Genomic DNA, 20769 nt, shown 5'->3' with positions numbered 1-20769 from the left:
GAGCATAAAAGAAGCCTTCAGAACTCCAAATAGGTTGGAACAGAAAAGAAATATCTCCCGACACATATGTGTAAAGACATCAAGTGCCCAAAGCAAAGAAAGAATACTAAAAGCAGTAAGGGAAAAAGGTCAGGTAACATATAAAGGCAGGCCAATCAGACTCACACCCAATTACCCAACAGAGACTATGAAAGCTAGAAGACCTGGACAGACATCATGCACACCTTAAGAGAACACAAGTGCCAGCCCAAGCTGCTATACCCAGCAAAACTATCAATCACCATTGATGAAGAGATGAAGATATTTCAAGACAAATCAAAATTTATACAATATCTGACCACAAACCCAGCACTACAACGAATTATAGGTGGAAAACCCAATACAATGAGGGAAAATAGAGCATAGTGAAAACAAGAAAACTCCTAAACAAAAAAACTAATAGAAGAAATAGACACAGACACAACTCAACCCACAAAAGAAATAATATCAGGAAACAGAAACAACTATTCCTTGATATCTATTAACATAAATGGACTAAACTCCCCAATAAAGAGACATAGGCTATCAAACTGGATACATAAACAAAATCCAGCCTTTTGCTGCATACAGGAAACTCATCTCAGAGACAAAGACAGACACTATCTCACAGTTAAAGGGTGGGAAAAAAACTTCCAAGCAAACAGCTCCAAGAAGCAAGCTGGAGTGGCTATTCTAATATCGAATAAAGTAAATTTCCAACCAAAAGTTATCAAAAAAGATAAGGAAGGACACTTTTTACTCATTACCGGGGAAATCTGTCAAGAGGAACTCTAAATCATTAACATATATGCTACAAATAAAAAAGCACCCACATTCATAAAAGAAACCCTACTAAAGCTCAGAAAAAATATTTCACCTTACACAATAATAGTGGGAGACTTTAATACCCCACTCTCACCAATGGACGAATCATGGAAACAGAAACTGAACAAGGACACTGCAAAACTAGCAGAGACTTTGAACCAACTAGAAATAATAGATATATACAGAACATATTATGCTAAAGTAAAAGAATACACCTTCTTCTCACCACCCCATGGCATGTTCTCGAAAATTGACCACATAATTGGACACAGAGCGAGCCTCAATCGATATAAGAAGATTGAAATACTCCCATGCATCCTCATAGGTAGTCTTTAAGAACAACAAAGACAACAAAATGCCCACATACACTTGGAAACTAAACAACAATCTGTTAAATGATAGCAGGGTCAAAGAAGAAATAAAAAAAGGAATTAAGGATTTTCTAGAATTCAACAAAAAAGAAAACACAACATACCCACCCCTATGGTATGCAATGAAAGCAGTATTGAGAGGAAAACTCATAGCCCTAAGTGCTTCCAAAAAGAAACTGGAGAGAGCTTACATCAGCAACCTTACAGCACAGCTAAAAGCCCTAGAACAAAAAAAAAAAAAAAAAAAAAAAAAAAAAAAAAAAAAAAAAACAGCAGATATACCCAAAAAGTGTAGACGGCAAGAAATAATCAAAATTAGGGCAGAAATAGACCAAATAGAATCAAAAAGAACCATTGAATAAATCAACAAAACCAAGAGTTGGTTCTTTGAGAAAATCAACAAGATTGATAAACCCCTAACAAGACTAACTGGAGGGCAAATAGAGAGTATACAAATTAACAACATCAGAAAGCAAAGTGGGGACCTAACAGAAACTGAGGAAAATCAAGAAATCATCAGATCCTACTACAAAAACTTATATTCCACAAAATTGGAAAATCTGGAGGAAATAGACGAATTCCTAGACAGATACAAGATCCCAAAGTTAAACCAGGACCAAGTAAACCTTCTAAATAACCCTATAAAACCTAAAGAAATATAAGAAGTCATCAAAAGTCTACCAACCAAAAAAAGCCCAGGTCCAGACAGGTTCAGTGCAGAATTTTATCAGACATTTATTGGGGATATAACACCAATACTCTCCAAACTATTTCAAAAGATAGAATCAGATGGAATACTACCTAACTCATTTTTTGAGGCTACAATAAGCCTCGTACCTAAACTACACATAGACCCTACAAGGAAAGAGAACTTCAGACGAATCTCACTTATGAACATTGATGCAAAAATATTCAACAAAATCCTTGCAAACCGAATCCAAGAACACCTTAAAACGATCATTCAACATGACCAAGTGGGCTTCATCCCTGGGATGCAGGGATGGTTTAATATAAGGAAATCCATCAATGTAATCCACCATATAAACAAACTCAAAGATCAACATCACATGGTCATCTCACTAGATGCTGAGAAAGCATTTGACAAAATCCAACACATCTTCATGTTAAAAGTCTTGGAAAGAACAGGAATCCAAGGTCCATACCTAAACAGAATAAAAGCAATATACAGCAAACCAAAAGCCAACATCAAACTTAATGGCGAGAAACTTGAAGCAATCCCACTAAAATCAGGGACTCGACAAGGCTGATCACTCTCCCCCTACCTATTCAACATAGTACTGGAAGTCCTGGATGGAGAATTAGACAGCAAAAGAAGATCAAGGGGATACAAATCGGAAAAGAAGAGATAAAAACATCACTCTTTGCCGAAGACATGATAGTGTACTTGAGTGACCCCAAAAATTTCTCCAGAGAACTTCTACAGCTAATAAAAAGTTTCAACAAAGTGGCTGGATACAAAATTAACTCGAACAAATCAGTAGCCTTCCGATACTCAAAGGACAAACATGTGGAGAAAGAAATTAGGGAAAAGGTACCCTTTAGAATCATCACAAAATCTATGAAATACCTTGTTGTGACTCTAACTAATCAAGTGAAGGAACTGTACAACAAGAACTTTAAAGCTCTAAAGAAAGAAATTGAGGAGGATCTCAGAAAATGGAAAGATCTCCCATGCTCATGGATTCGAAAGATCAACATCTTAAAAATGGCCATCCTACCAAAAGCAATCTATAGATTCATTGCAATCCCTATCAAAATTCCAACCCAGTTGTTCAAGGAATTAGAAAGATCAATGTGCAATTTCATATGGAATAACAAAAGACCTAGAATAGCGAAATCCATCCTCAACAACAAAAACACATCTGCGGGAATCACTATCCCTGACCTCAAGCTATATTACAAGGCAATTGTGCTGAAAACTGCATGGTACTGGTACAGAAATTGGCATGTGGATCAATGGAATAAAATAGATCCAGAAATGATTTCATATAAATGAAATCATGTATATGGTCACCTGATTTTTGACAAAGAGCTGTAAACATTCAATGGAAAAAGGACAGCCTATTCAACAAATGGTGCTGGTCCAATTGGCACTAAGCATGCAAAAGAATGAAAATAGACCCTTTCTTATCTCCTTGTACAAAGCTCAAGTGTAAGTGGATCAAAGATCTCCACATTAAACCAGATACACTGAAACTATTAGATGAGAAAGTAGGGAAAACCTTAGAACACATAGGCATAAGATAAATTTCCTGAACAAAACCCTAATGGCTCAAGCTCTAAGGTCATAGATGAACAAATGGGACTGAATGAGATTGCAAACTTTGTGTAAGGCTAAGGACTTTGTCAAGAAAACAAAACGGCAACCAACAGAATGGGAAAATATCTTTACCAACACCACATCAGATAGAGGCCTAATATCCAAGGTATACAAGAACTCAAAAAGCTAGACACCAGAGAATCAAATAACCCTATTAAAAAAATGGGGTATAGAGCTAAACAAAACGTTTTCAGTTGAGAAACACCGAATGGCCGAGAAACATCTGAGGAAGTGCTCGACATCCTTAGTCATCAGGGAAATGCAAATCAAAACAACCCTGAGATTCCACCTCACACCAGTCAGATTGGTCAAGATCCAAAAACCATATGACAGCAGATGCTGGAGAGGCTGCGGAGATAGAGGAACACTTCTCCACTGTTGGTGGGGTTGCAAACTAATACAACCACTCTGGAAATCAGTCTGGCGATACCTCAGAAAATTGGATATAGTACTACCTGAAGACCCTGCTATTCCACTTCTGGGCATATAACCCAGAGACACTTTAATACACAACAAAGACATATGCCCCACAATGTTCATAGCGGCTCTATTTATGAAAGCCAGAAGCTGGAAAGAACCCAGATGTCCTTCAGAAGATGAATGGATACAAAAATTGTGGGACATTTACACAATGGAATACTACTCAGCCACCAGAAACAATGACTTAACCAAATTCTTAAGAAAATAGCTGCATCTAGAGAATATCATCCTGAGTGAGATAACCCAGTCACAAAAGAACAGACATAATATGCAGTCACTGATATTGGGATTCTAACCCTAGAGTTTTGCACTTACCCAGAAACAACTCACAGACTGTATGAAGTCCAAGAAATAAAGAAAACAAAAAAAAAATTTACAAAACAAGAAGACTTTGACTATTCCATGCTGCGTTTTGTTTTGCATGTACTTTACACTCATGGTAACTATTGGGTTTTCAATGCATACTGTCAAGCCCTTGAAAAAATCAGGTCCTGACTAAAAAATATATTCACATAGTTTTATGTAAAAATTATTTTAATATCTGAAAAAACAATACTGACAAAAATGTATAATTTTAAGCAAAAAATGTTTAAAATCTGTACATTTAGCTTTGTTTTTTAAAATAAAGTCGTTTAAAAAAAAGAAAAAAAAAAGAAAATAAAACAGTAAAAGTGATAACCCTACAGTAGAACACGTAAAAAAGAAATCAGGAGTCACAGAAGCAAGCATTTCCAATAGATTACAAGAGACCGAAGAGAGAATATCGGGGGAAGAAGACAACATTGTAGACATTGGCAAAACAGCCAGAGAAGATGCAAAAAACAAAAAGCTCCTGCTCCTTAACAAAAATGTCCAGTAAATCCAAGACACAATGAGAAGACTGAACCTAAGGATAATAGGAATAGAAGAGGGAGAACACTATCAACTAAGAGGCACAGTAAATATCCTCAACAATATCATAGAAGAAAACTTCCCTACCCTCACTAATGAGATGACCATGAGAATAAAAGAAGCCTTCAGAACTCCAAATAGGTTGGACCAGAAAAGAAATACCACCCAACACATAATAGTAAAAACATCAAGTGCCCAAAGCATAGAAAGAATACTAAAAGCAGTAAGGGAAAAAGGTCAGGTAACATATGAAGGCAGTCCAAGCAGACTCACACCCAATTTCTCAACAGAGACTATGAAAGCTAGAAGAGCCTGGACATACATCATGCACACCCAAAGAGAGCACAAGTGCCAGCCCAAGCTGCTATACCCAGCAAAACTATCAAGCACCATCGAAAGAGAGATGAAGATATTTCAAGACAAATCAAAATTTACACAATATCTGACCACAAACCCAGCACTACAACGAATTATATGTGGAAAATCCAATACAATGAGGGAAAATACAGCCTAGTAAAAACAAGAAAACTCCTATACAAGAAAAGTAAAAGAAGAAAGAACACAGACAAAACTCAACCCACAAAAGCAGTAACGGCAGGAAACAGAAACAACTATTCTTTGATATCTATTAACATAAATGGACTCAACTCCCCAATAAAGAGACATAGGCTATCAGATTGGATACATAAACAAAATCCAGCCTTTTGCTGCATACAGGAAACTCATCTCAGAGACAGAGACAGACACTATCTCAGAGTAAAAGGGTGGGAAAAAAACTTCCAAGCAAACAGCTCCAAGAAGCAAGCTGGAGTGGCTATTCTAATATTGAATAAAGTAAATTTCCAACCAAAAGTTATCAAAAAAGATAAGGAAGGACACTTTTTACTCATTACCGGGGAAATCTGTCAGGAGGAACTCTCAATCTTTAACATATATGCTCCAAATAAAAAATCACCCATATTCATAAAAGAAACCCTACTAAAACTCAAAAAATATATTTCACCACACACAATAATAGTGGGAGACTTTAATACCCCACTCTCACCAATGGACAGATCATGGAAACAGAAACTGAACAAGGACACTGCAAAACTAGCAGAGACTTTGAGCCAACTAGAATTAATAGATATATACAGAACATATTATCCTAAAGTAAAAGAATACACCTTCTTCTCACCACCCCATGGCACGTTCTAGAAAATTGACCACATAATTGGACACAGAATGAGCCTCAATCGATATAAGAAGATTGAAATACTCCCATGCATCCTCTCAGATCACCATGGTCTAAGGTTGGTCTTTAACAACATCAAAGACAACAAAAAGCCCACATACACATGGAAACTAAACAACCCTCTGTTAAACGATAGCGGGGTCAAAGATGAAATAAAGAAAAAAATTAAAGATTTTCTAGAATTCAACGAAAACGAAAACACAACATACCCAAACCAATGGGATGCAATGAAAGCAGTAATGAGAGGAAAACACATAGCCCTAAGTGCTTCCAAAAAGAAACTGGAGAGAGCTTACATCAGCAACCTGACAGCACAGCTAAAAGCCCTAGAACAAAAGGAAGCAGACTTAGGGCAGAAATAGACCAAATAGAATCAAAAAGAACCATTGAAAAAATCAACAAAACCAAGAGTTGGTTCTTTGAGAAAATCAACAAGATTGATAAACCCCTTGCCACACTAACTAGAGGGCAAAGAAAGAGTATACAAATTAACAAAATCAGAAAAAAAGTGGAGACATATCAACTGAAACTGAGGAAATTTAAGAAATCATCAGATCCTACTACAAAAACTTATACTCCACAAAATTGGAAAATCTGGAGGAAATGGATGAATTCCTAGACAGAGTTTATGAAGTCCAAGAAATAAAGAAAACAAAACAAAACAAAAAAACATTTACAAAAGAAGAAAACGTTCACTATTTCCATGTTACATTTTGTTTTACATGTACTTTTTTCTCTTTGTACCTATTAAGTTTTCAATGCATACTATCAAACCTTTAAAAAAATCAAGTACTGACTAAAAAAAAAAAATAAGAAAAGAAAAGAAAAAAGAAGAATACATCAATATGTCTGAAACCTAGAAGAACAATTTGTGAGACTTCCACCAGCAAGAGTTGAAATATGTTCAGGAGATAGGTATATTTAAACTGACTAAAATCAGTAAGCATTGTTTATATGCATCTAATCCTGTTAATTAATTTGGTAAAATTGCCTGTATCAGTTAAAATTAATATAAGATAGTTACTCTTGCCTAAGGAAACTTTCACTGATAAGTGAAAATTATATTTAAGCAAATGTCTGAGCAGTCTAAGTTCAGGCACACTGACATAGAAATATAAGCAGTACACCAACTGTATGTTCACCAGCCCAGATTTTACTTATATATTATGCAAATAATGGACCAAATCTTTAAAGACAATTCAAGAGTAGCCTCTGAAGATATTGGAGGAATAGCATCAGTTACAGTGATTCTGGCTTTTTAACACATTCCTGGTAGCTGAAAGTTGAGGGATAAGAAAGGAACACTGCATGGGAATCTGAACATGCTCTTGCCAGAGTGTACCACCTGTTTCCTGGCAGCATAGAGGACAACACACAAAACTAACAGAGCTTTCTTTTTTTAATAGTTTAGCACTATTGTGATTTGAGTTAATTTAACATACCCCTAGATCTAAGAAATATTCAAGCTATTTAGATAATTCCAACTTCTCTTGTCAAGTACTATCATTTAAAACACTGGTAACTTATGAATTTACAGTCAATAAATGAATGCCTATACTATTTTGGGACATTTCAGGGTACCAATCTAAAAAGAAGAGCAGTCACTTAAAACATAGGGAGAATGTTTTTATTATGACTTTATCCCATTTCAAATATGACTAAAAAGGTACAATTGCCACATCGAGTCTTGTCACTTGCTACAGAGTGAAAAAAATTTGTAAGTGCCTAGTAATTTCTACCATAAAAAATTCCACTTTACTTTGCTAAAATGTCTGTTGAAAAGAAAAAAAAAACTATGAAGAGTTGGCAAAGATGTGGAAAAAGGAGGTTCATTACACATATGTTCACTCTGATATGGAGTTCTTAGATCAAGGCTTAAGTTAGAGAATCAGTAGAAGGCAGGTAGGAAGAAAGAAACCATGAAAGAAAGGGGAATGTGGCAAAATATCTGAAGGGGAAAAGGGTTGGTAAATGTACAGGCATGTGGAAGTGGATGAAACGGGATGGTACATGTAAGAGCATGTGGAAGTAGGAGTGAGGAGTATAAGAAAGGAAAAGTTTGGAGAGGCATGCAGGAATGAGACACAAGAAAAGAGAAAGTGTGAGGGTAGCTCTATCTAAAGTAAGGGAAAAGGAAAAACCCATAGAGGAACCTACAGTTTTATATGCTGACTAAAACATAATTTTAAGTAAAGGGTGCACTTGAAATGCCCTGAATGTTCCCTGAAGTCATAAGTTTTCAAACTACGATTGTAGGCACAAATGTCAGATATTTCAGCACTCTCAAAGCCTCCCAGGACAATGCAGCATATTGATATTTCACTTGTACTTTCACTGGGACGGGATAATAAGACTTTATTGTTTAAAAAACCCTACAAACCATGAAGAGATGGCCAGAACTTTCTTTCCTACTGAATAACATTCACAGTACTAGGTATTTTGTAGGATGCCAGGCAAAAATGTAATCAATGATCATACCCAAGTGTGGTTCCTGAGTATAACAATATCAAAGCACTTTGCTAATTATGCTTAATGGGATAATAATGGCATAAATATGTTTAGAAAACCAACTGCTTTAATGACTGGATTTGGGGCTTGGTCCATAAGATGCTATACATGTTTGGCACTGCATAACTTGTCAAAATGTTATGGTTAATAAGGTCCCAGCCCTGTGGGCTCTCTACTGCTGGAATGATATTAAATTGGTAGATCGTGAAGCTGCCATCTAAATGTATATGTTTATAACTATAGACTACAACAACTATCAGCCTTGGTTAGAGAAGTACTTTTCAACAATAGACAATGGTAAAAGATGGAACCCATAACAGGTCAAAGTACTGGGAATACATGACCCTGGGTTGCTTGGCCACTGCAGAAGGATATCTATGTCACCAACTCTAAAGTCCACCAGAGAAGAAGGCAAGAGAGGACTGTGGAAACTACATGAGAGAAAACACCACCTACTGAATAGAACATGATATTGTGATCATGAACACAATCCAGATGTGATATGCTGAATAGAGTCTGAAAAGTAAATGGCTGTGAAGAGGCACAAGAGAGTACGGGAAGAGCTACTTGGGAAGAAGATTGAGATCTGCATGAAGTTGGGAATGCCTCCATAGGGCATTATATACAGTTGTATTGCCAACAAATTCATCAAGTAAAACAAAATAAATACCTAAGGTAATTAACTTCCAAAGAGAAAATGACTATTTTGTCTCTAAATTCTGGAGATTTTTATCTCATGGCCAATTTGCTCCACTGTTTGGGGCATTTGGCTTGGCAGTACAACACAGGTGTGTATGGAAGAGCAAAAGTGTATATTTCTTTGCCAGAAATCAAAGGAAGATGCAGACATTAAGCAAACAGGCACATGGTTATATAATTTTAGTGTTAAACAGGAGCTGCACATTGAAAACCACCAAATTTAGTTAATTGTTTCCTTTGAACTCCCAAAGTCACTAAGACAATAAAAGTTTAAAAGATATCTCACATGAAATGTTATCTGAGTCTGATGCGTTCAATGCAGTTTCAGTTTGCTGGAACTTAAAAGCCATCTTTGAACAGAGCAGTCATGTTGAAACAATAAAGCATGTCATCCCACTGGAAACAGAACTCTGTTACATATTTACTGCTTTAAAACTAGATTTTTCAGCTTTGAGCACAGCTGTATGTTGATGGTAATTTTGTTGTTTGTAACCCATCATCATTTATACTCAACCTTTGTAGAAAATAGAATAGAGATATTGGTCTCAGTCTTTTAATTAACCTGAGGGGACTTGGTTTTATTAACTACACATGAAGAACTTTATTGTCTTCAATCTACAATCTTTTCAGGATATAAGAGATTAATACCTGCCAATAAGATATTAGTAGACATGTGCTGCTACTAGACATCTACACTACTTAAAGAATCTTAGGACTCAAATAGGTAAAATTATAGATGTGTAGCTAGCTCTTCAGTCAACAGTAGGTAGATGTGACAATGATGTGAAAAATGTTAATGGATCTGAAAACTATGTAAGGTAACAAATTATCCTAACTAAAAGTACACACTAGGACTTCCTTTTATAAGTTCTTAAACAGGATGTTTTAGTCTAATCATCTTCATGACTGGGAGGACGGCTTTATTGTGCTCTGAGACATTGCTTGAAGGTTCTCACTCTTCAGGCCTTATGCAATCTACAATACTTTTCAAAAGCTTCATTTTCATGTCCTTTGCTTTCAACTCTGTGAATGCCACCTGGTATAAAAGTAGTTTGAGAATTCTTTATAATTTCAAATGTAGAATGCTGTACAAGTCAGCAAGGGTGAAAAGTCAGGTTCAACGGTAAGGTCAGAGGACAAGGTAGAATTTAAACTGCAAGAACATACAATGGCCTTGTTTATTTTATTGTCATTTTGAATCTAACTTTTATTATTGTAATACTGATTCTTCTTTTTTTGTTTTGTTTTGTTCTTTTATCTTTTTTGGCAAAGACTGGGAATTTAAATGATATTCTCATTTATAATGATTTTTAAAAACTTAATGTTGAATCAAAAACCTTTCAGCAACTTCAGAGGACAATAGTTGTTTTACCTAATGTCTTCATTTTTTTTTACCCTTATTATGTGAGAATATTAAAGCATGTGCTTTTTTTTCTTACAACTTTATTTTTTAAAAAACAGAGATACATTTACAGATTATTAAAAGCATTTTAGCATAAATATATATGAAGATACTTTTGTCAGTACTTGATTTTTTTTTAAAGGTTTGATGGTATGCATTGAAATCTTACTATTTACAAAGACAATAAGGTTAATGTAAAACAAAACATAACATGGGAATAGACAAGGGATTTTTTGGTGTGTGAAGATTAAACATAATGATTTTTAATTATGAAAAATTGCCATGAGGCTATCTTCTTAGCTCTTGAGTTATTGATGATATAAGGTCTAGGTATACCCCTCTCTGAGAGGGTGCTAAACACTAATTATTTTTTTTCTAAGAAGGACTGAGGCATCCACTGTTTGCCCACCCCCCCCTTTGAGCTTCATATGGTCTCTGAGTTGATTATTGGATATACAGAGCTTTCTGAGACTAGTATCCAATTATCAGAGATTGCATATTGTGTCTGTTCTTTTGTGACTGGGTTACCACATTCAGGATAATGTTCTCTAGACACATTCCTTTACATAGGAATTTCATAAATTCATTGTTTCTGATAGCTGAGTAGTACTCCATTGTGTAAATACACCACAATTTCTGTATCCATTCATGTACTGAAGAACATCTGGGTTGCTATTATAAATAAGGTTGATATGAACATGGTGGAGCATATGTCCTTATTTTATGTTGGAGTGTCTTTGGGGTATATTTCTAGAAGTGAAATAACTGGATCTTCAGGTAGTACTATGTCCAATTTTTTGAGAAACCACCAGACTGATTTCCAGAGTAGTAGCACCAGCTTACAAGTCCACCAACAGTGGAGGATTGTTCCTCTTTCTACACATCCTCACCAGCATGTGCTGTCATCTGAGTTTTTGATCTTAGCCATTCTGACTGATGTAAGATGGAATCTTAGGGTTGTTTCAATTTACATTTTCCTGATAACTAGGGATGTCCAGCAATTCCTTAGGTGCTTCTCAGCCATTTGATATTTCTCAATTGAGAATTCTTTGTTTAGCTCTGTACCCCATATTTTAATAGGATTGTTTGATTCTCTGGAGTCTAACTTCTTGAGTTCTTTGTATATATTGGATATTAGACCTCTGTCAGATGTGGGAATGGTAAAGCTCTTTTACCAATATGTTGGTTGCTGTTTTATTTTCTTGACAGTGTCCTTGGTCTTACAGAAACTTTGCAATCTCATTAAGTACCATCTATCAATTCTTGATCTTAGAGCACAAGTTATTGGTGTTCTGTTCAGGATCTTTTAGCCTGTGCCTTTGTGTTCTAAGTTTTTCCCCAATTTATCTTCAAATAGTTTCAGTGTCTAGTTTTATGTGGAGATGTTTGATCCACTTGCACTTGAGCTTTGTACAAGGAGGTAAGAAATAACCTATTTTCATTATTCTACATGTTGAGTGCCAGTTGAGACAACACCATTTGTTGAAGAGGCTGTCCTTTTTCCATTGAAAGTTTTCTGCTCCTTTGTCAAAAATCAAGTGACCATATATATGAGAGTTCATTTCTGAGTCTTCTCCTCTTTTCCATTGATCTACATGCCTATCTCTGTACCAGTACCAAGTGGTTTTTAACACAATTGCTTCATAATATAGTTGGATGTCAGGGATAGAGATTCCCGCAGAAAATTTATTGTTGTGGAGAATAGATTTCGCTATTGTAGGTTTTTGGTTATTTCAGATGAATTGGCAAATTGCTATTTTTGACTCTATGAAGAATTGAGTTGGAATTTTGATAAGGATTGCATTGTAGATTATTTTGGTACGATGGCTATTTTTAAAATGTTGATCCTTCCAATCCATGAGGATGGGGGATCTTTCTATCTTCTGCGATCTTCTTTAATTTCCTTCTTCAGAGATTTGAAGTTCTTGTCATATAGGTCCTTCACGTGCTTAGTTAGGTCATACCAAGGTATGTTGTTTGTGACTATTGTGAAGAGTATCTTTTTCCTAATTTCTTTCTCAGCATGTTTGTTCTTTGAGTAGAGGAAGGCTACTGATTTGTTTGAGTTAATTTTATATTCAGCCACTTTGCTAAAGTTGTTTATCAGCTGTAAAATTCCTCTGGTAGAATTATTAGGGTTATTTAAGTATGCTATCATGTCATCAGCAAATAGTAATATTTTTACTTTTTCCTTTCCAATTCAGATCCCTTTGATTTCCTTTTTCTGTCTAATTGCTCCGGCCAGGGCATACAGTACTATATTGAATAGGTAGAGGAAGCGTGGACAGCCTTGTCTAGTCCCTGATTATAGTCGGATTGCTTCAAGTTTCTCACCGTTTAGTTTAATGGTGGCAATTGGATTGCTGTATATAGCTTTTATTATGTTTAGGTTGGGCCTTGGATTCCTACTATTTCTGAAACTTTTAACAAGAAAGGGTGTTGAATTTTGTCAAATGCTTTCTCGGCATCTAGTGAGATTATCATGTGTTTTTATTCTTTGAGTTTGTTTATATGGTAAGTTACATTGATGAATTTGTATATATTAAACTATCCCTGCATAGTGAATGATCATTTTCATATATACATTGATTCAGTTTATAAGAATTTTATTGAGTATATTTGCATTGGTCAGAAGTTCTCTCTCTCTCCCTTTTTTTAGTGTCTTTGTGTCATATAGGTATTAGAGTTATAGTGACTTCAAGTAATGAGTTTGGTAGTGTTCCACCTGACTCTATTTTGTGGAATAGTTTGTAGAATATTGGTATTAGGTTGTTAATAAATGTCTGATAAAATTCTGCAATGAACCCATCTGGTCATGGACTTTTTCTTGAAGGGAGGCTTTTGATAACTGCTTATATTTCTTTAGGTATTATAGGATTGTTTCGATGTTTTATCTGGTCCTCATTTAACTTTGGTATCTGGTATCTGTCTAGAAATTTATCTGTTTCCTCCAGATTTTCCAGCTTTGTTGAGTATAGGCTTTTGTAGGAGGATCTGATGATTTCTTGAATTTCTTCAGATTCTGTTGTTATGTCTCCCTTTTTATTTCTTATTTTGTTAAATGGATACTCTCTCTTTGCCCTCTACTTAGTCTGGCTAAGGGTTTATTGATCTTGTTAATTTTTTTCAAAAAACCAGCTTGTAGTTTTGTTGATTCTTTGTATGCTTTATTTTTGTTTCTTCTTGGTTGATTTATACTCTGAGTTTGATTATTTCCTGTCATCTACTCCTCTTGGGTGTATCTGCTCCTTTTTGTTCTAGAACTTTCAGCTGTGCTGTCAAATTGCTGGTGTATGCTATCTCCAGTTTCTTTTTGGAAAAACTCAGTGCTATGAGTTTTCATTTAAGTACTGCTTTCATTGTATCCCATAGGTTTGGGTGTGTTGTGCTTTCATTTTCATTAAATTCTAGAAAATCCTTAATTTCTTTCTTTTTTATTCTCTGACCATGCTATCGTTGAGTAGAGCATTGTTCAGCTTCCATGTGTATGTGGGTTTTTTGTTGGTTTTGTTGTTATTAAAGACCAGCCTTAGTCCATGGTGATCTGATTGGATGCACGTGAGTATTTAAATCTTCTTATATCTACTGAGGCTTGTTTTGTGACTGACTATATGGTCAATTTTGGAAAAGGTGTCATGAGGTGTTGAGAAGAAGATATATTCTTTTGTTTTAGGATGATATGTTCTGTAGATGACTGTTAATCCATTTGGTTCATAACCTCTGCTAGTTTCACTGTGTCCTTATTCAGTTTCTGTTTCCATGATCTGTCCACTGATGAGAGTGGGGTATTGAGGTCTCCCACTAATAGTGTGTGTGGTTCAATGTTTGTTTTGAGCTTTATTAGGGTTTCTTTTATGAATACAGGTGCTCTTGAATTTGGAGCATATATGTTTAGAAGTGAGAATTCCTCCTGATAAATTTTCCATGTAATGAGTAAATAGTCTCCTTCTTTATCTTTTTTGATAACTTTTGGTTGAACGTCTACTTTATTCAATATTAAAATGGTTACTCCAGCTTCTTTCTTAGGGCCATTTGCTTTGAAGTTTTTTTCCCAGCCTTTAACTCCAAGGTAATGTCTGTTTTTTTTCTCTGAGATGAGTTTCCTGAATGCAGCAAAATGCTGTATTCTGTTTATTTATCCAGTCTTTCAGTCTATGTCTCTATTGGAGAATTGATTCCATTTTTGTTAAAAGATATTATAGAGTAGTCATTGTTGTTTTTGCATTTAGAGATGGAATTATGTCTGTGTATCTTTCTTTTGATTTTCTTGGTTAGTTATATTTTTGCATTTTGTAGGGTATAGTTTCTCTACTTCTGTTGGGTTTTCCATCTATTATTCTTTGTAGGGCTGGATTTGTGCTCAGATATTGTGTAAATTTAGTTTTCTCCTGTAATATCTTGGTCTCTCCGTCTATGGTGAATGAGAGTTTTGCTGGATATAGTAACCTGGGCTAACATTTGTGTTCTCTTAGTGTCTTTATGATGTCTGTCCAGGATCTTCTAGCTTTCACAGTCTCTGTTGAGAAGTCTGATGTAATTTTAATTGGTCTGCTTTTATAAGTTACATGACCTTTTCCCCTTGCTACTTTTAGTATTCTTTCTTTGTTTTGAATACTTGTTGTTTGGCTATTACGTGTTGGGACACATTTCTTTTCTTGTCCCATCTATTTGGAGTTCTGTAGGCTTCTTTTATGATCATGGCTTACTCATTCTTAAGGGTAGGAAGCTTTTCTTCTACAATTTTGATGAAGATATTTACTGTGCCTCCTAGTTGATATTCTTCACCTTCTTCTATTCCTATTATTCTTAAGTTTGGTCTTCTCACTATGTCCTAGATCTCCTGGACATTTTGTATTAATATCTTTTTGGTTTTTGCATGTGTTCTGACTGTTTTGCCTATGTTTTCCATGTTGTCTTTGTCTCTGAGATGCTCTCTTCCATCTCTTGTAGTCTGTTGTTGATGCTTGCATCTGTGACTCTTGATTTCTTTGTTAGGTTTTCTATCTCCAGGGTTGTCTCTTTTTGTGTTTTCTTTATTGTTTCTATTTCCATTTTCTATTCCTTCATCTGTCTGGTTATGTTTTCCTGCACACAGAATTTTTGTGTTTCCTCTTTAAAAGCTTCTATTTGTTTTTCTGTGTTCTCGTGTAATTTATGCTCTTCTTTAAGATCTCCATTATCATTGTGAAGTATGATTTCAAGTCTAAGTCGTGTTTTTCTGCAGTGTTTGGCAATCTGGTACTTGCCATGGTTGGAGAGCTGGGTTCTGATATTGCCAGGTTGTCTTGATTACCATTGCTTACGTTCTTTCTCTTTCCTCCTGCCATCTTGTTATCTGTGGTTTTATCTGGACTTGTTTTTAGTGACTGGAACATGTCTCTTCCCTGATTCTGAGGGCCTGTGGGATCAGGAAGAAAATTTCTTCTGAATGTTCAACTTTTTGCATGTGAGCAGTGAGTTCTGGTTGCAGGTACTCAGTTTTCTTTGTGGGGTCAGGTGTGGGAGTTCTTTTGAGGCTGTTCTGGGAGCTCAGCCCTTTGCCCACTAGTCCTGAGTACTAGTGGTGGAGACCTGGCTCTTTCCCCAGGCCAAAGAGGACCCTTTTCCAGTGAGTAAAGCACTCCCTGCTCACCGAAAACTCGTGGTGTGAGTTCTGCCTCTGCCTATGTTTTAGGTTCACTTCTCGTCCAGGTGTAAAAGTGCCTGTTGAGCTATTTTTCCAGAACTGCCTTCCCTAGGCAGATTATAATTCTCTCTGACACAGGCCTGGGCATCACTGCCAAGCCCTTTCTGTTTTCTGAGTACTCAAGGCGCAACCGCACTAGGTCTGTGCCCCAGGTTTTATGCTTGTCTAGGTTGAAGAGCACCTGGGTGTCTGGTCTGCAAACACAGCCTTTCAGGGCAGATCAGGATACTCTCTTACTGTGGGCCAGAAAGGAAATTTTGACACCAGCCTCTCTGCCAAGCTGTCTGTGTTCTGGTTGATATTGTTGTTAAACCTATGGGGCTACAATTCCCTTCAACTACTTCAGTCGTTCCCCTAACTCCTCCATTGGAGCCCCTGTGGCTCAGTCTGATGATTAGCTGCAAGCATCTACTATCTCTATCAGTAAGACTGTGACAGAGCCTCTTAAGAGACATCCATATCAGGCTCTGGTCAGCACTTCCTGGCATCAGCAATAGTGATTAGGTTTGATGGCTGCATATGCGATGAATCCCCAAGTGAAAGCAATCTCTGGATGGCCTTTTCTTCAGTTCCTGATCATTTTTTGTCCCTATATTTCATCTGCATTTTTCTCATGCCAACATCCATTCTATTTAAAGCAAATAGTCCTTAAAGAGAGTAATGTTGTCTTTCTGAAAAGATGTATATTTTAATACAAAAGGAAGCAGACATAACATCATTTATGTGTATAAAGTATCTTTTATATAGTAAGAACCTGTAGTGATGTGCAAACCTTTTGACAATATTTATGAATGCAATCCTATATTTTTTATTACTATTGTTAAGGATGGGTAATTTATATATTTAAAGAGGTCAGAAAAATGCCTGATAGTATTAAATATATTACTATGGTCTTAATCACTCATTGCTTCATACTGAAATAACTTAGTTCTCTAATTTTAGCAGTTTTTATAGATTTCAATTTTATAAAGTCCTCAGGAATGGAAGTATACAAGTGTTTTCAAGTTGTTTTGTATACTCTTTGTATGATACAATACTGATTTTCTCAGTTAGATTACCTATATGTAAAAGGCATACTAGATGTATATGTATTCCTAATCTTGCTACAAAATGTTTAAACCAGTTATGATTAATGCCTTTGCCACCTCAAAACACATTTCTTTTCTGGAAATCTTATTTATTTTGAAATACAAATGTAACCATTATGACAATTCGTGATTACTAGCTGGGTAATCACATTTTACATTATTTGAGGATACAGAATGCTCATCAATATTTGAACTTTTATTTGTAAAACCAAAAGCATAATTGTTACATTATCTAATTTCTTTATAGGTAAGTAGTGGCTTATATACACTTATTGAGTTTTTATGATATGCTATTCCAAGAATTCACTGCTTTCTTTATCATTATGTGTTTGGTGTAAAAATGCAAGAATAGAATAACATTATTTAATAAATAGTCCTATGACATGAATTCTCAGTATGTTTTGAACAAAAGTTCACCCTTAATGTCCCACAAATGTAAGGAAGACTCTGAAGGGACGCCAGAAACACAGTCTCCCAAAAAACAGGGCAATTGTCCTTAGTTACATTCTCTGCTGACATCTTTAATTTTGGGAATTCCAGCCTCCTACACAAGTTTAGTATGCGAGTATAATCTTGGTTGCCAACTGGAGTACATCTAAAATCAACTAGAACTTAAGCAGCTAGCCCTGCCTATGAGGAAAGATCATTTAAGGTGGGAAGACTCATTCTAGACCTGTGTCAAACCTTCTCGTGACAGCTCACATAATTTAGGAGTATATATGGATGTACATATATATGTGTTGGCAACCATTGATGAAAAATAGGGCACTGATTTGAAATAGAATATGGAGGGGTTTATGGGAGAATATAGAGAGAAAAGGGAAAGGGAAACTAATGGGATTTTATTATAGATAAACCAACCTTGAAACACATAAAAGAGGTGACATGAAAAAGAAGATGGAAGAAGGATCCTTTTCTCTTTTGCGTGCTTGCCCATGCTCTCATGGCTAGTTCGACTATCTTTTGCTGAGGCATTTCCTTATTGGCATTAGAACCTACTTTCTTGGGGATTCAAATGTATGTAGAAGACCAGCAACTCCCTAAGAATTATTTCAGACTCTAGCACTGGAATGGAACTGTTAATACATACAGTCTTGAACTCAGCAACTACTACACTTTTGGCCTTTCCATTGAGAGACAGTCATTGCTGGACAATTTGGATCACAGCCTGAAATCCACTCTAATATCCTCGTATACATATTCATGTGTATCTAATATTCCACATGTATGTACACACACACACACACACACACACATATGGTTTATTTATGTGAGTAGATAATAAACAAACATATATAAATATATAATGCACACAAGCATACATACACACACATATAACACACACACACAAACACACACACACATGCACACACACACACACACACACACACACACACACACACATATGGTTTATTTATGTGAGTAGATAATAAACAAACATATATAAATATATAATGCACACAAGCATACATACACACACATATAACACACACACACAAACATACACACACATGCACACACACACAAACATATATATATATATATATATGTATATATATATATATATATATATATATATTCATTTTTGTTATTCAGAGAGTAACTAATACAATAGGACTGGAAATTTGTTTTCTGAATGTGCTAATTTGTTTTAAGATAAAGTGATAAATATTCAATAACAAGATAAAATAATATTGCAATTTATGTTACTTTAAGGGGTCTTATTGTGATGACTTTAGATATTAACTTGAACTGTCTACGTTGCCATAAATGACTATGCATTGTATCTAAACCATACAGGTGTCTTACTTATGCTAGTCTTGTGTTCCATCTTGTAGGTTGTTTTGTAAACAAATAAAAAAACATTAATAAAATGGAAATTTTGTATACTTTCCTATAATGCAAGTTTTTTAGTTTGGTCTCTCAAAATAGGTATCATTAACATGTTTGTATAATTTCTATTTTTTTATGTTGAAAATGTAGTTTTAGTTGGTAATTCTTAATGTTCTGTTAAAACTTCCTCAATCTTTAGAAATTCCAGAAGTTATGATGTAAGTGAGAAAAATATGGTTGGTCTACAGTATGTGTTATCTGACAAGGGATGTCTTTCTCTGAATTCAGGCACCCAGAGAATGGAGGGAGGATTTGTGTCAAGGTTGGGATCCAAAGCTGTTGAATTCTGGTAATTTAACTCTTTTCTTGCTATTGCTGGTATGAAGCTGTTGGCTTCTGGTGGTTAACTCCCACTGATAGCAACAGGAGAAAAGAAACCTAATTGCATGGGGTTTTGCTTTAATTCAGGTTTTCCTCACTTAATTCAGAGTTTATTAACACTTTATCAACCAGAGATAAGAGAAAAAACAAAAGAAAATAAAAAAGAGAAAGAAAATCAGTCAGGAACACTGGATAATGCTGAAGAAGGCTGAACCACCATGTCATTGTTCTTAGTTTTTAATACCTTTTTCACGATAATTGATCACATGGTTTTCTACGCATTTTCACATTTCAAAAACTCATGGTAAGTTTGGGTCTAGTTCATGTTGTAGATCAAGAAGGCATAAGGAGTTGCAACAGAATTGTTTACATGTCATTTTATCAAAACCAGTACCTGACTAAACATTTATTGTCTGTATCTAGCTTGATACATTCTTTATAAGTTTAAAGCAATACTTTTTATGTCATAAGTTTGCATTGTTTTATCAAGAGACAAACCATTTACCTTGTGTTTTATTATTTTGAAGTCTTGTATAAACTAATCTATCATTTATTTTCTCTCCTCACACCAACAATTAAATGCTCATTGCCAGATTACTACCTTTAGTTACCAGATAGTGGGGTATTCCCAACCTCGAAGTAATGCTTTCCCTGACCATAAATTTGTTCCAAGCCTTATTTCTTTTCCTAGTGTAATTGTCCTATGGCATATTTGTAGCTTTTATTCTATAGGGGGGATTAAGTTTACTTGTATCAGTTTAGTAATTCTATAAAAATCATTATCAGAAATTGTGAAATCATCAATTGCTCTACACAGCATTATTAGATAGATGAAAGTACATCTTCATATTGATTCTGTAGGAAGTCTGCCCAATAGTGTGGACTGATGCCAAGTGTGATAGTTTGTAAATGCTTGGCCCAGGAAGTGGCATGAATAGAAGGGGTGGCCTTGTTGGAGTCGATGTGTCACTGTGGGCATAGGCATAAGACTCTTACCCTGGCTGCCTGAAAA

This window comes from Micromys minutus (assembly GCF_963924665.1).
Source record: "Micromys minutus genome assembly, chromosome: 20".
In the NCBI taxonomy this organism is placed as follows: Eukaryota; Metazoa; Chordata; class Mammalia; order Rodentia; family Muridae; genus Micromys; species Micromys minutus.
Note: the sequence above shows the minus strand (reverse complement) of the source record.